This window comes from Arachis hypogaea, chromosome 11 (assembly GCF_003086295.3).
Source record: "Arachis hypogaea cultivar Tifrunner chromosome 11, arahy.Tifrunner.gnm2.J5K5, whole genome shotgun sequence".
Lineage (NCBI taxonomy): Eukaryota > Viridiplantae > Streptophyta > Magnoliopsida > Fabales > Fabaceae > Arachis > Arachis hypogaea.
This window is the reverse complement of record NC_092046.1, coordinates 98,308,577-98,321,234: the sequence shown is the minus strand read 5'-3', so window position 1 is coordinate 98,321,234 and position 12,658 is coordinate 98,308,577. Positions and strand designations below refer to the sequence as shown.

General features: G+C 39.9%; 1 non-coding gene across 1 annotated transcript; it reads right to left on the bottom strand.

Moving 5' to 3' along the window:
* Window positions 1-2,254: 2,254 nt before the first annotated feature.
* On the bottom strand, window positions 2,255-2,361 carry LOC112724999 (small nucleolar RNA R71). Its single transcript, XR_003164132.1, has one exon. It is a non-coding gene; the product is annotated as a small nucleolar RNA R71 (small nucleolar RNA).
* Between the last annotated feature and the right edge of the window lie 10,297 nt (window positions 2,362-12,658).

Sequence of the window (12,658 nt, the reverse complement as noted above, 5' to 3'; positions counted from 1 at the left end):
TTCTTTGGTGAGACTTTCATTCTGGCGTTTAACCTCCAGTTTAAGGTTAAACTGGAGGTTAAACTTCAGTTTCAGCATTTCTTAGCCTTCATGATTCTGGCGTTTAAGCTCCAGTTTAGGCTTAAACTGGAACTTAAACTCCACATGTGATATTCAAGCTTCCTTTATTGACTTTGTTGCTTCCTTGCCTAGCCTCTTCTTCCCTGAAATCATCCAAACAATTGCATCAAAGTCTTGCAAAATTTCATGAGAAATCTTCCGTTCATAGCATTCAAGTAATATAACTAAAACTCATGGAATTTGCATCAAAATCATATTGTTTGGATGGTTCATTGCTTTGTTATTCTTTTAACCATTCTTGGTTACTTTAAGCTCAAGAAAATGCATAAAACCACTAAAACTAACAGAAAAATACTAGTGAAACTAGCCTAAGATGCCTTGGCATCAACTACTCTCTGTATAATTTTACTTTCTCTGCACTTCTAGTTTTACTTTTCATAATGTATTTTCCATCTTTGTTTTCGATTTTCAGAGCTATGAACAACTAAACCCCTTTCATTGGGTTAGGGAGCTCTGTTGTAATTTGATGGATCAATATTAGTTTTTATTATTCTTCTTCTATCTTTTCTCTTGATTTTACTAGAAAGCTTTCAATCTTCATCCAATTGGGTAGTTATCTTGGAAAAGAAGCTATTCATACTTGGATCTCTTCTGAACCTTGGAAGAAGAATGAAGAGATCATGCTAGAAATGTTTTCTCATGCTGGACCAAATTGGGGTTAGATGGATATGGTGACTATAATTCTACCAACACTTGATTTGGGAATGCATGTGGTATAATCAGTGACCATACTTCATCTCTTCTCATGAGCAATTGACCAAGGAATTGGCTACTGATGAAGATTTGAGAGATTGAATTATAAGGAATTGTAATTCGATCACCAAAGATTGCCAAGGAGATCAATGAACGCATTGATTGAGGAAGAGATAAAAATGAACTTGATCCGGAGAATGCAACATCTCCTAAGCCCAATGAATTCCCCATTTCTGATCTTACCCATTCTCTTTAATTTCTGCAATTTACTTTTATGAGCATCTTCCCCATTCTCATTTAAGATTCTGCAATTTACTTTCTGCCATTTACGTTCAGCTCTTTATTTCTAGCAATTTACATTTTCTGCTATTTACTTTTCCGCCATTTAATTTTCTACAAATCTCAAATCAAATTCTGCTTCGCTCAACTAGAACATTCCTCTAATTAAAGTTGCTTGACCAATCAATCCCTGTGGGATTCGACCTCACTCTATTGTGAGTTTTTACTTGACAACAATTCGGTATACTTGCTGAAGGAAAAGTGTTGAGAGACAAGTTTCCGTGCATCAAGTTTATGGCGCCGTTGCGAGGGATTGATTTTGTATCAACAATGATTAAATTGGAGGTTAACTAGATTGAGCATTTTTTTTTTCTTTTGTTTGATTTAAGTTCATTTGAGTAATTTACTTTCTGTTCAGTTATTCTCTTCCCTTCCCCCTACCTATTTTCTTAGTTGTTTACAATTCAGTCCACTAACCCACTAACTGTTTGATATATTGCATCACTCACACTAACAACATTTCTATAGAAATTACTTTCTGCATCTATTTCCTTGCTTGTGCCTTGGTAGTTGTATGACAGGGAGAAGAAGCAGGGCTTCAACTTCCTTTGATTCTGAACCTGAGAGGACCTTCCTTAGATTAAGGAGGGAAGCAAGAGGAATGAAAGTAGTTGGTGCTGAGGAAGAGGAGGAGTGCTTTGAACCAGATATGGATGAGAATATGGAGAACCATCATGAAGAAGAGGCTCACAACCATGGCAGAGAAGGTCTAGCAAATCATGCTGGGTAAGAGAGAAGAGTTCTGGGTTCGTACATCAATCCAAATGCAGCAAATTGCGGAAGTAGCATCCAAAGGCCAACCATACATGCGAACAACTTTGAACTAAAGCCACAGCTCATTACCCTTGTTCAGAACAATTGTTCATTCGGATGAGATGTCCAAGAAGACCCCAATCAACATCTAACCACCTTCCTGAGGATATGTGATACTGTGAAGTCTAATGGTGTTCATCCTGACACCTATAGACTACTTCTGTTCCCTTTCTCACTCAAGGACAAGGCATCTAAATGGCTGGAATCCTTCCCAAAGGAGAGTTTAGCAACCTGGGAAGAGGTGGTGAACAAGTTCTTGGCAAGATTCTATCCTCCTCAACGGATCAATAGGCTGAGAGCTGAGGTGCAAACCTTCAGGCAGCAAGATGGTGAAACTCTATATGAAGCATGGGAGAGGTTTAAGGACCTGACAAGAAGGTGTCCACCAGATATGTTCAATGAATGGGTGCAGCTGCACATTTTCTATGAAGGCCTTTCTTATGAATCAAAGAAGGCAGTAGACCACTCATCAGGGGATCTCTGAATAAGAAGAAGACCATTGAAGAAGCCATAGATATCATTGAGACTGTAGCAGAAAATGACTATTTCTATGCTTCTGAAAGAGGCAACACTAGAGGAGTGATGGAGCTAAACAATGTGGATACACTGCTGGCCCAAAACAAGCTTATCACCAAGCAGCTGGCTTACCTCACCAAGAAGATAGAGAGGAACCAAGTTGCAGCAATCACCACCTCATCAGCAACCCAAGAGGGAGTGAATGCAGAGGCAGAGGATGAGCAAGAACAAGCCAACTACATTGGAAACTCACCCAGCCAGACCCATGATCCATACTCCAAGACCTACAACCCTGGTTGGAGGAATCACCCAAACTTTGGGTGGGGAAATCAACAAGACCAAAGCCAAGATCAGAGACGTCACAACCCCAACAACCATGCAGCTCACCAACATTCCACACAGAGATCATATCAACACCACCCTAACAACACCTCTCCACATCCATACCAAAACCAAAATAACCCAACTCATCCATCCAACCTCAACTCATCATCATCTGAAGATAGACTCTCAAGGATTGAGAATATACTTGAAAGCATATGCAAAGAGATTCAAGATAAAAAGGTGTTCAAAGAGGAGGTGCGAGCCAGTATCAAGAATCAGGGAGAAACCATCAAGAGGCTAGAATTTCAAGTGGGATACTTATCTGAGAAGATCCCCAAACCTACTGATAGCTTCCCAAGTGACAGAGAAAAATCCGAGAGGTGAAGCAAAGAAAGTCAGATGGAAAGATTGCAAGATGGTTACTATAAGTGATAAGGAGACTGAGGAAGAGCTGAACAACCCATTAGAACAACCTGAAGACACTTCAGCAGGAAAGCATGGGGAGAATCATCAAGAAACCATAATTACACAGAAAGAGCTGACACAGAAGGAGCTGCTGAGACTCTATGCACCCTTTCCCCAATTACTAAATGGCTGTGTAGAGAAGAGACTATACTCAAGGTTTCTTGACATGTTTGCATCTCTCTATGTAAACATACCATTCATCAAGGTCCTCCAACAAATGCCCTCATACATTAAGTATATGAAGGAACTGCTGACCAAGAAAAGCTCACTCAAGGGAGGACAAACCATAGTGATGAATAAGGAGTGCAGTGCTCTCATTCAACCAGAGCTGCCTACAAAGAGGAAGGACCCAGGGAGTTTCTACATCCCCTGTGCCATAGGAGAAACAATGTTTGATAAAGGACTTTGCGATCTGGGAGCAAGCATTAACTTAATGCCTTTATCACTTATGAAAAGGCTACAGATCAATGAGATAATACCCACAGATGTAGTTATCAGGCTGGCTGACAAAACTCAAAAACAAGCAGTAGGAGTGGTTGAAAATGTGCTAGTGAAGGTTGGAAAATACTTCCTGCCCATAGACTTTGTCATCTTGGACATGGAAGAGAGTCACCTGCACCCAATCATATTGGGAAGGCCATTCCTGGCTACAGCCAGAGCACTTATAGATGTGGAGCGAGGGGAGCTAATTTTGAGGATCCATGATGAACAACTCACCTTCAATGTTTTCAAGCCCTCACAAGAAACAGATCAAGAGAACAAAGAACCAGGAAAATATCACAGTGAGATATTGAAGGAAGAAACAAGCACTGAAGCACAACCAGCACATCTGGGAATCTCCTTAGTTGAGGAACAAGGCAATCAGCAGCTATCACAGCTCAAAGAAAATCAGGAGGAACCTAAACCACCAGAGCTATATGAGACCAGCAACAAAACCTATTTGGAAGAGGAGGTCACAAAGAGCAAGGCAACATCAAAAGGAACAAAGAAGAAGGTACCAAGGAGGTGGAGGAACAAGAAGATCCCTACAGAGGACTTCTCTCCAGGGGATAAAGTAATCTCAGCTTACTTCCCAGCCATTCCCCCGATCTCCCCACCATCCCATCTCAGCTACCTAAAGTTTTTACCATCAACAGAGTCCTCTCCTTGGAACATGTGGAGATCCTTGATGAAGCCAATGGAGATAGATTTACTGCAAGGGGGGAGGACTTGAAGCACTACCAACCACCCTGATAAAGGCAGAACGTCAAGCTAGTGACGCTAAAGAAGCGCTTTATGGGAGGCAACCCATGTTTTACATGCTTTTAAAAATAGTTAATAAATCAAGGTTCATGAAATTCAAATCAACTTGATATGCACTTGAATGAATCATTGTGTGCAACATATAGTGAGGAACAAGTTTGGTGTTCAAGGCACACTAAGAGAACATGAATGTAACCCACATCATGTCACTCTTAGGGGCCTTGAACAAATCTTTTACACCACATGGCACCAAACTAAGTTTGGTGTTGCCAATGTTGCATACATAGATATTCAGTTAATCAGTTGGTTGGCATTCATGAATACTACTTAGTTAGTTATAAACAAAAACTATAAAAAAGGTGATAGTTACTCCCATTTTTATTTTGCCACCACTATCCACACAATTAATAATTACACTTTTTCTTGTTTCGTAGGAAAATTGATGGACAATAGAAAAGAAGATTCGGCTACCACAAAAGGGGAGTATTTCACACGTGTCACAAGGGGAAATGCATTGGGAATGGATGCCATGCAACATTGGAAGAAGAACAAGCTTGGAAACTGAACCAATCCATTCATAAAGTTGGTGATCCTTGTGCTCACCCCATGCAAAACCCCAACCGTCCATCAAACAATTACTCCATCAATCCACACCTTTCATTCCCTCATCACTTCCCTATATAAGTAAGTCCTAGTCCGTACTTCCCCTTCACATTCCAATTCCCCTTTCTCACACTTCACACCTTTGTCATCCAAATCTCTTCATCGCACCTTGTCCTAACCAACCGAATTCCTCATCTCTCCGTACCTTCCACCCTCTTCACATATCAACTCAAACTCATGGCATCATCAAGCTCCAAGAGGCAAAAGAGGAAGGAACCAGTGGAGAGCATTCCTTTCGATGAGAAGAGATTCAAAACTGCATTCCATGAACTCGAATTTGAACGGATAAAGCTCAAGAAGATACTGCCTGAGTTAACATTCCAAATTGACGAGGATGAGTGCCCACAGATTCAAGAGAAGATTGAACAAAGGGGTTGGCAAAGGCTTACGAACCCGGAGGGGTAGATAAATGCAAACCTCATCAAAGAGTTCTATGCAAATGTGGTCAAAGAAGACAAAACCAAGGCTCCCACCTTCAAAAGTTACGTAAGAGGAAGAGAGGTGGACTTCAGCCCCAATGCTATAACAAGAACTCTTCAATTGAAATCACCACATTTTGATGAGCTTGGTTATCAAGCAAGAGTAAGCAAGAGCACTGACGATGAGGAACTCGAACAAATTGTGAATGACATATGTGTTATAGGAGCTGACTGGGAAAGGTATGCGGATAAGAGACCCAAGTTCATCAAGAGAGGAGACCTCAGCCCTGAAGCCAAGGGATGGTTTGAACTCGTGAGGAGATCTATCCTCCCAGCAGGGAATAATTCCGAGGTCAACGTCACTCGAGCTACTATGGTACATTGCTTAGTACAAGGTGGAGATATCAATGTGCACGAACTTATAGCCGAGGGGATTCAAGAGTCAGCTGAGAAGATTGATTCGGGTGCCAGGCTTTGGTACCCCAGCACCATCTTCAGACTGTGCACGAAGGCCAAGGTTATCCTCGAAGATAGCAACCCAGATTGGTTAAATCCTGGGAGGCTAATTACGTTTCAGCGTCTAACTCATGTGACACTAGCCCAACAACAAAGAAGACCTCACATAGGAAAGCCAAAACCAAAAGGAGGAGCTCACCAAGAAGAGTCTCATCAGAAAGAACACCAACAAAGAGAATATTATGACCCAACCAACATAAACCTGAATCACATTCATGGAGCCATTGAGGAACTAGCAATGAGTTATATGGAGGGACAAGAACAACAACTGCACATTCAAGCTCAAAGGATGGATCGTCAAGAAGAGCTCATTTCTAATTGGATGAATCAACAAGGGGAGTGGCAGAAACAGCAAATGGAATATTATTCCCAACTCACTCAAGCCATCAATCAAGTGCCTGAAAGGCAAGAGCGTCAAGATAAACGCCTTCAAGAACTCAACCAATGCCAGATAGCTCAGACGAAGGCATTCAATGAGTTCAGTGTACTTATGGAAGGACGGCAACTACATAGGGAGGAGTTCAACATAAACACTCAAGCTAAGTTAAACTATATGTCTAGTCATATGCATAATCTACACTCTGCAATCCCTAGGTATGATGAGGTCTAAAAAGAATTCACATAACAAGAGGAAAAGAAGGTGAAACAGCAGAAGAAAACACTGAAAAAGAAGATGGAAGATGCTGGTTTTTGGAAGAAGTTGATTGGAAAAGGCAAGGAAAGTGGGAGTACAAGCACTCAAGAAAAATACCAAGAAGACAAGCAAGAAGAAGAGCATGGGCAACCCCATGAATAAAAGGTGGTGGAGTTCCCTCTTTGATCCATATTTTTCAAGCTTTAAATAAGGAAAATCATGTATGAAATAGAACATGTTCCATGGTAGTTAGGATTTTGAATTATGCCTTGAAATTTTTCATTACTTAGGTCTATGCTTGCTAGTCTTCATGTCACTGCATTCGTATCTTGCTTATTTGTATGCTTGTCTCCTTTTTAATCAAATAAAAAGAGAATGTGTGTTATCAAAGACCAGAGGGGAGTTCAAGTTGTGGAGTAAGTTCCTAATTTTATAGGGTGATAATAGATTAGCCAAGTTGGTTCACCAATAAGGTGGGAAGGCAACTATCTGTCCTGAATCATATGCTTTGAAACACACCCCTTGAGACTAGCTGAATAGCAAAATCCCAATAAGAAAAGGGAAAGAAAAATGAAAGTTAAAAATAAAAGAAAAAGAGTAAGAAATAAGGCTAGGCACCAAGGGTTTGAATCTTGAGGGAAGTGTCTGTGGTGTTCCTGTGAAAGGGATTTACATGGATGAATAAGCTCTTAGGGGTTCCTTATCACTTGGTAACTTGGGTTAACTAACCCAGGATTATCAGCTGAAAGTCCACTATCAAGAGTAACATTTGCTACAGAACACTTAGTAACCCAAAGAGGTGCTGGACACCAAGGTCTCAAGAAAGAAAATAACAAACCATGTGCCTGTGGTGTGTATGTATGGGGGAAAGAGACTTGAGGGAGTAAGTCCTTAGGGGTGTCTTAACACCTAGCACCTTGAACCAACTGGTTCAGGAGTACTGGCTGAAAGCTTATCTTAAAGAGTCGCCCCCTCACAGAGCACCTAGTCTAAGAACACAAACAAGCCCTAAAATAACAAAAAGGATAAATGAATAAAAGTTTCATGGGATGCAATCAAGTGAGTATTCTAGGACATGATAATGGTCTGAAAGCCAGTGAAGAAATGAACCTAAGTTGCTATGCATGAAACCACCATAAAACCAAGGACATGACTTCCACAATAATGACTCATTCCTCTTGGCATTCCATTCATCATTCTCTTGTTACTGATGAGATATTTTAGAGGAAAAATAAATCTCTCCCAAAACATACAAATCCAACCGGCAAGTGTACCGGGTCGTATCAAGTAATAAAAACTCACGGGAGTGAGGTCGATCCCACAGGGATTGAAGGATTGAGCAATTTTAGTTTAGTGGTTGATTTAGTCAAGCGAATCAAGATTTGGTTGATGGGTTTGTGACTTGCAGAAATAAATTGCATTGAAGTAAAGAGAACAAGAAATAAATGGCTGAAACTTAAAGAACAAGAAATTAAATGACAGAAACTTAGAGTGCAAGAAATGTAAATTGCGGAATCTTAAAGTGCAAGGAATGTAAATTACTGGAAAGGTAAAGGGGATTGGGATGTGGATTTGCAGAAATTAAACAAGGAAAAACTAAATTGCATCAAACAGAAGAGGGAAAGGGAATTGGGATTGAACTGGATGTGAAGCAGAAAAGTAAATGAACATAAGAAGCAGTAAACAGAGAATTGAAATGAGAAATTCAGATCTCAGGGACCAGAGACTAGAAAACCAAGTCTAGATCTCAATGCCTTCCTAGATCCAACAAGAACAATTGCAAGGGAATTGTAAATTGCAAAGGAATTAGATGAGAAGTAAGTAACAGAAACGGAAATTCAATTAAGCAGTAAATAAACAGAGAGATCCAAGATTGAGATTGAAACAGAATTTCTTCAATTCTCCAATCCAAGATCCAAGACAAAAGTAAAATGAAATTGAAAGCAATGAAAACAAGAAATTAAAGTTCACTCAAGTTCAAAAGCTCTCCGAAAACTATTATGAAAATTCTAAAAGGAAAGCTCCCCGAATAACTTGAATTCTATCCTATTTATACACTTTCAAAAATGATCTTCAAGCCTTGAGTTGGGCCTTTGTTCTTGGTGGAATTGGGTTGAAAGAGGCCTTGGTTGATTGCTCTTGAAGTTTGAAGAAGAACCAAAGTGAACCAATTGAACCGGTTTTGAGGTTAGCCAAAGTTGGACCAAAAGTTTGAGCCAAAGTTAGGGGTCTAACTTTGACTCCAACTTTTCATAGCAGCAAGCAAAATTCTTCTGGTATGGACGTTGGTGCCAACGTTAGGGGTCTAACTTTGACCCTAACGTTGGCAATGCTTTGTGTGCTAGAGGTGCCAACGTTAGCCTCCAAGTTAGGGGGCTAACGTTGGCGCAAACGTTGGCCCTTCCTTTGAATCTTCATGTGCCAACGTTAGCCCCCAAGTTAGGGGTCTAACGTTGGCGCAAACGTTGGTGCCTCTCCCTTGTGTCTTTATGTGCCAACGTTAGCCCCCAAGTTAGGGGTCTAACGTTGGCACAAATGTTGGTGCCCAGGGAAGAAGTTTCTCTTGCCAACGTTAGCCTCCAAGTTAGGGGGCTAACGTTGGCGCAAACGTGGGGAGCCCAGGGAGTAATCTTCGAGTTCCAACGTTAGCCTCCAAGTTAGGGGGCTAACGTTGGGGCCAACTTTTGCTTCCTGGTTCAATTTCACTCATTCCATTGTCCTCTCTTCACTCCTAGCCATTCCTCTTTGCTTCAACCTTTCTCCAAGCTTTCTTCACCTATCATTAATCAACCAAACTCATCAAAGCTATGCTCAAAATCATGAGATCTTCGTTCTTTCATAATATGCAACAAATATAGCATAAAACCTCATGAAATGGCATGAATTCATATATGGTTGGTTCAATCAAGGGAAACATGAAAATCTACTCAATTAGCTTGCTTGTAGCTCAAGAAAGTGCATAATTCTAATGAAAACTAAAGAAAAAGACTAGTTAAAATAGGCTAGGATGACTTGTCATCACAACACCAAACTTAAAGCTTGCTTGTCCCCAAGCAAGAAAAAGATTTATTAAGAAAAAAGAATGAAATGGAAGAGGATGTTCATGCTAGCAGAGTATTATTGATAGTTTATGGGGTTTTGTGTGGATATGCAAATACTCACTTCTTATTGAATCTTAGGCCTAGAAAGTCTCTTCCAAGCTTCAAGTGACATACTGCTATGACCTCTCATTATTCCTTTATCCTTGGCTATTACTTTATTCATAAGCTTTATTTGAGTGTCATGTGTAGCAAGTTCATTTTCTTTTCTTTATACTTGACACATTATTCACCATGGACACTTGGCTCACATTCCTTCTTAAAACATTGATGCCCAACACCTCTTTGGGCTACTAAATGCCTTGTAGTTAGGTTGCTCTTGATAGTGGACTTTCAGCTGATGATCCCGGATTAGTTAACCCAAGTCACCGAGTGTTGATGCACTCCTAAGAGCTTACTAATCCAAGCAGATCCTAGTACAAAGACACCACAGGCATATATTTTAAAGTTCAAGCTATTGGTGTCCAGCTTTGTTTCTTTTTGTTTCCTTTTGTTCTGCCACTTTTTGGCTATCTCTTTTCTTTCTTTCTTTTTGTTTTTCTTTCTAACCAAGGAATTTTTTATTTAATTGAGATTCATAGACAGTAGGCCACTCTTTACTTAGAAGGAGATATCCTAGCTCTTTATTCACTAAAAGTAAGCTATTGTACAATCACACACATACCACCACTTACTTTTATTCTACTTCTATCTAACAGAGACTATCTTACTTCTCATTCAAACATTTCTTTTATTGAATTGAAAATGCAGGGGACAAAGCATGCTTTTTGTTAAGTGAACACACAAGCACATACTTAAGCTAGCATACTTATTTCAACTGGAACACTCAAGATGCAAAATGACTGAACTAACAGTTACTGTTGCAATGGTAACTCTCAAACTTCCAAATTAGAACAGTTCAATGCTGATAGAATTAAGTGACAATACAACCTCTTGGTGGCTTCTTCTTCTTACTCTCAGCTGATGGTATGTAACCCTTCCAAGAGAGTGATTGAATTCCTATAAAGTTCATGGAAGTTGCTTGTTTCTCAAGCCCTTAGGTAACTTGTTAGTGTGCAGAATTTTCTTGTAGGCTTTTGAACTTACTTTGGTGTGTGAACACCAAACTTAGTTCCTTGCCACCTTTCTCATGCATCAAAATAACTATATGTGAAATCCTCCTATCTTTGTTAAAGACAATAAAAACTAGAAAAACTAAAAAGTAAACAATTGGTTAATTAGTTTATCTGATTACTCGGAGCTAGCATCCATGTATGCAGAAGGTGAGAATGTGCTTTTAAATGAGAATTTGGTGGAACACCAAACTTAGAATCTTTCATTCTCTCTTAATTTATTTTGGTGTGCAACACCAAACTTAGCTTCTTGCAATATAGATAAGTCTAATTAACCCTTTTATTGAAATAGCTATGAGAAGTGAACTACCTCAGGTTGGGTTGCCTCCCAACAAGCGCTTCTTTATTGTCATTAGCTTGACATCAATCCACTTAGATCATGGGAGTTGAAAATCATAGTGCCTCAGCTTTTCTCCTCTTATTGTGGACCTCCTTCCGGTCTCCCCTTTGATGATCTCTAGGTGTTCAAGTGAAAGAACCCGGTTTACAGTGTAGTATTCGGATGATTGTGGGGACACCTTCATTGGTTGGGTGTTTAACACTACTTTATCCCCTGGTGAAAAGCCTTCAGTAGGGATCTTCTTGTTTCTCCACCCTCTTGGCCTCTCCTTCTTTTCTTTCTCTAAAGATACCCCCTGCCTTGGTGGTTCCTTATCTGAGATGTTGAATTTCTCATCTGGAGGTTTTGGATCTTCCAAGGGGCCTCCTCCATAGGAACAGTTGTTCTGCACCAAGTTGATGAGTTGGGGCTTCAATTCAAAGTTATTTGCATCGACATTTGGGGTAAGGATGCTACTCCCACAATGCCTTAGATTAGCAAGTGTATATGAAGCCAAAACTCTCCTCTGGGGTTGACCATTGTTGTTGGCCATTCTCACTGGTGGATTTGTTGGATTTGTTGAGTGTTCCTCCAATTCATGATATTCTTCATCTGATTCTTCCTCTCCAGCAACATTTTTTTCTCTTGCTTCTCTTCTTGTATCTGACATACAAGCAGAACACAAGAAACACACAAAAACCAGTGACACTTCAATCTATTGCTAGAATGAAGTTTGAGTTAGCTTAAGCAAAAATTCAAACAGTTAGTGGGTTAGTCAAAAATTAAGGAAACCGAAAAGAAAAATTGCTTGATCTAAACTACCACCTCACTTAATCATTGTCAATCTAATCAATCCCCGGCAACGGCGCCAAAAACTTGATGAGATATTTTGGAGGAAAAATAAATCTCTCCCAAAACATACAAATCCAACCGGCAAGTGTACCGGGTCGTATCAAGTAATAAAAACTCACGGGAGTGAGGTCCATCCCACAGGGATTGAAGGATTGAGCAATTTTAGTTTAGTGGTTGATTTAGTCAAGCGAATCAAGATTTGGTTGATGGGTTTGTGACTTGCAGAAATAAATTGCATTGAAGTAAAGAGAACAAGAAATAAATGGCTGAAACTTAAAGAACAAGAAATTAAATGACAGAAACTTAGAGTGCAAGAAATGTAAATTGCGGAATCTTAAAGTGCAAGGAATGTAAATTACTGGAAATGTAAAGGGGATTGGGATGTGGATTTGCAGAAATTAAACAAGGAAAAACTAAATTGCATCAAACAGAAGAGGGAAAGGGAATTGGGATTGAACCGAATGTGAAGCAGAAAAGTAAATGAACATAAGAAGCAGTAAACAGAGAATTGAAATGAGAAATTCAGATCTCAG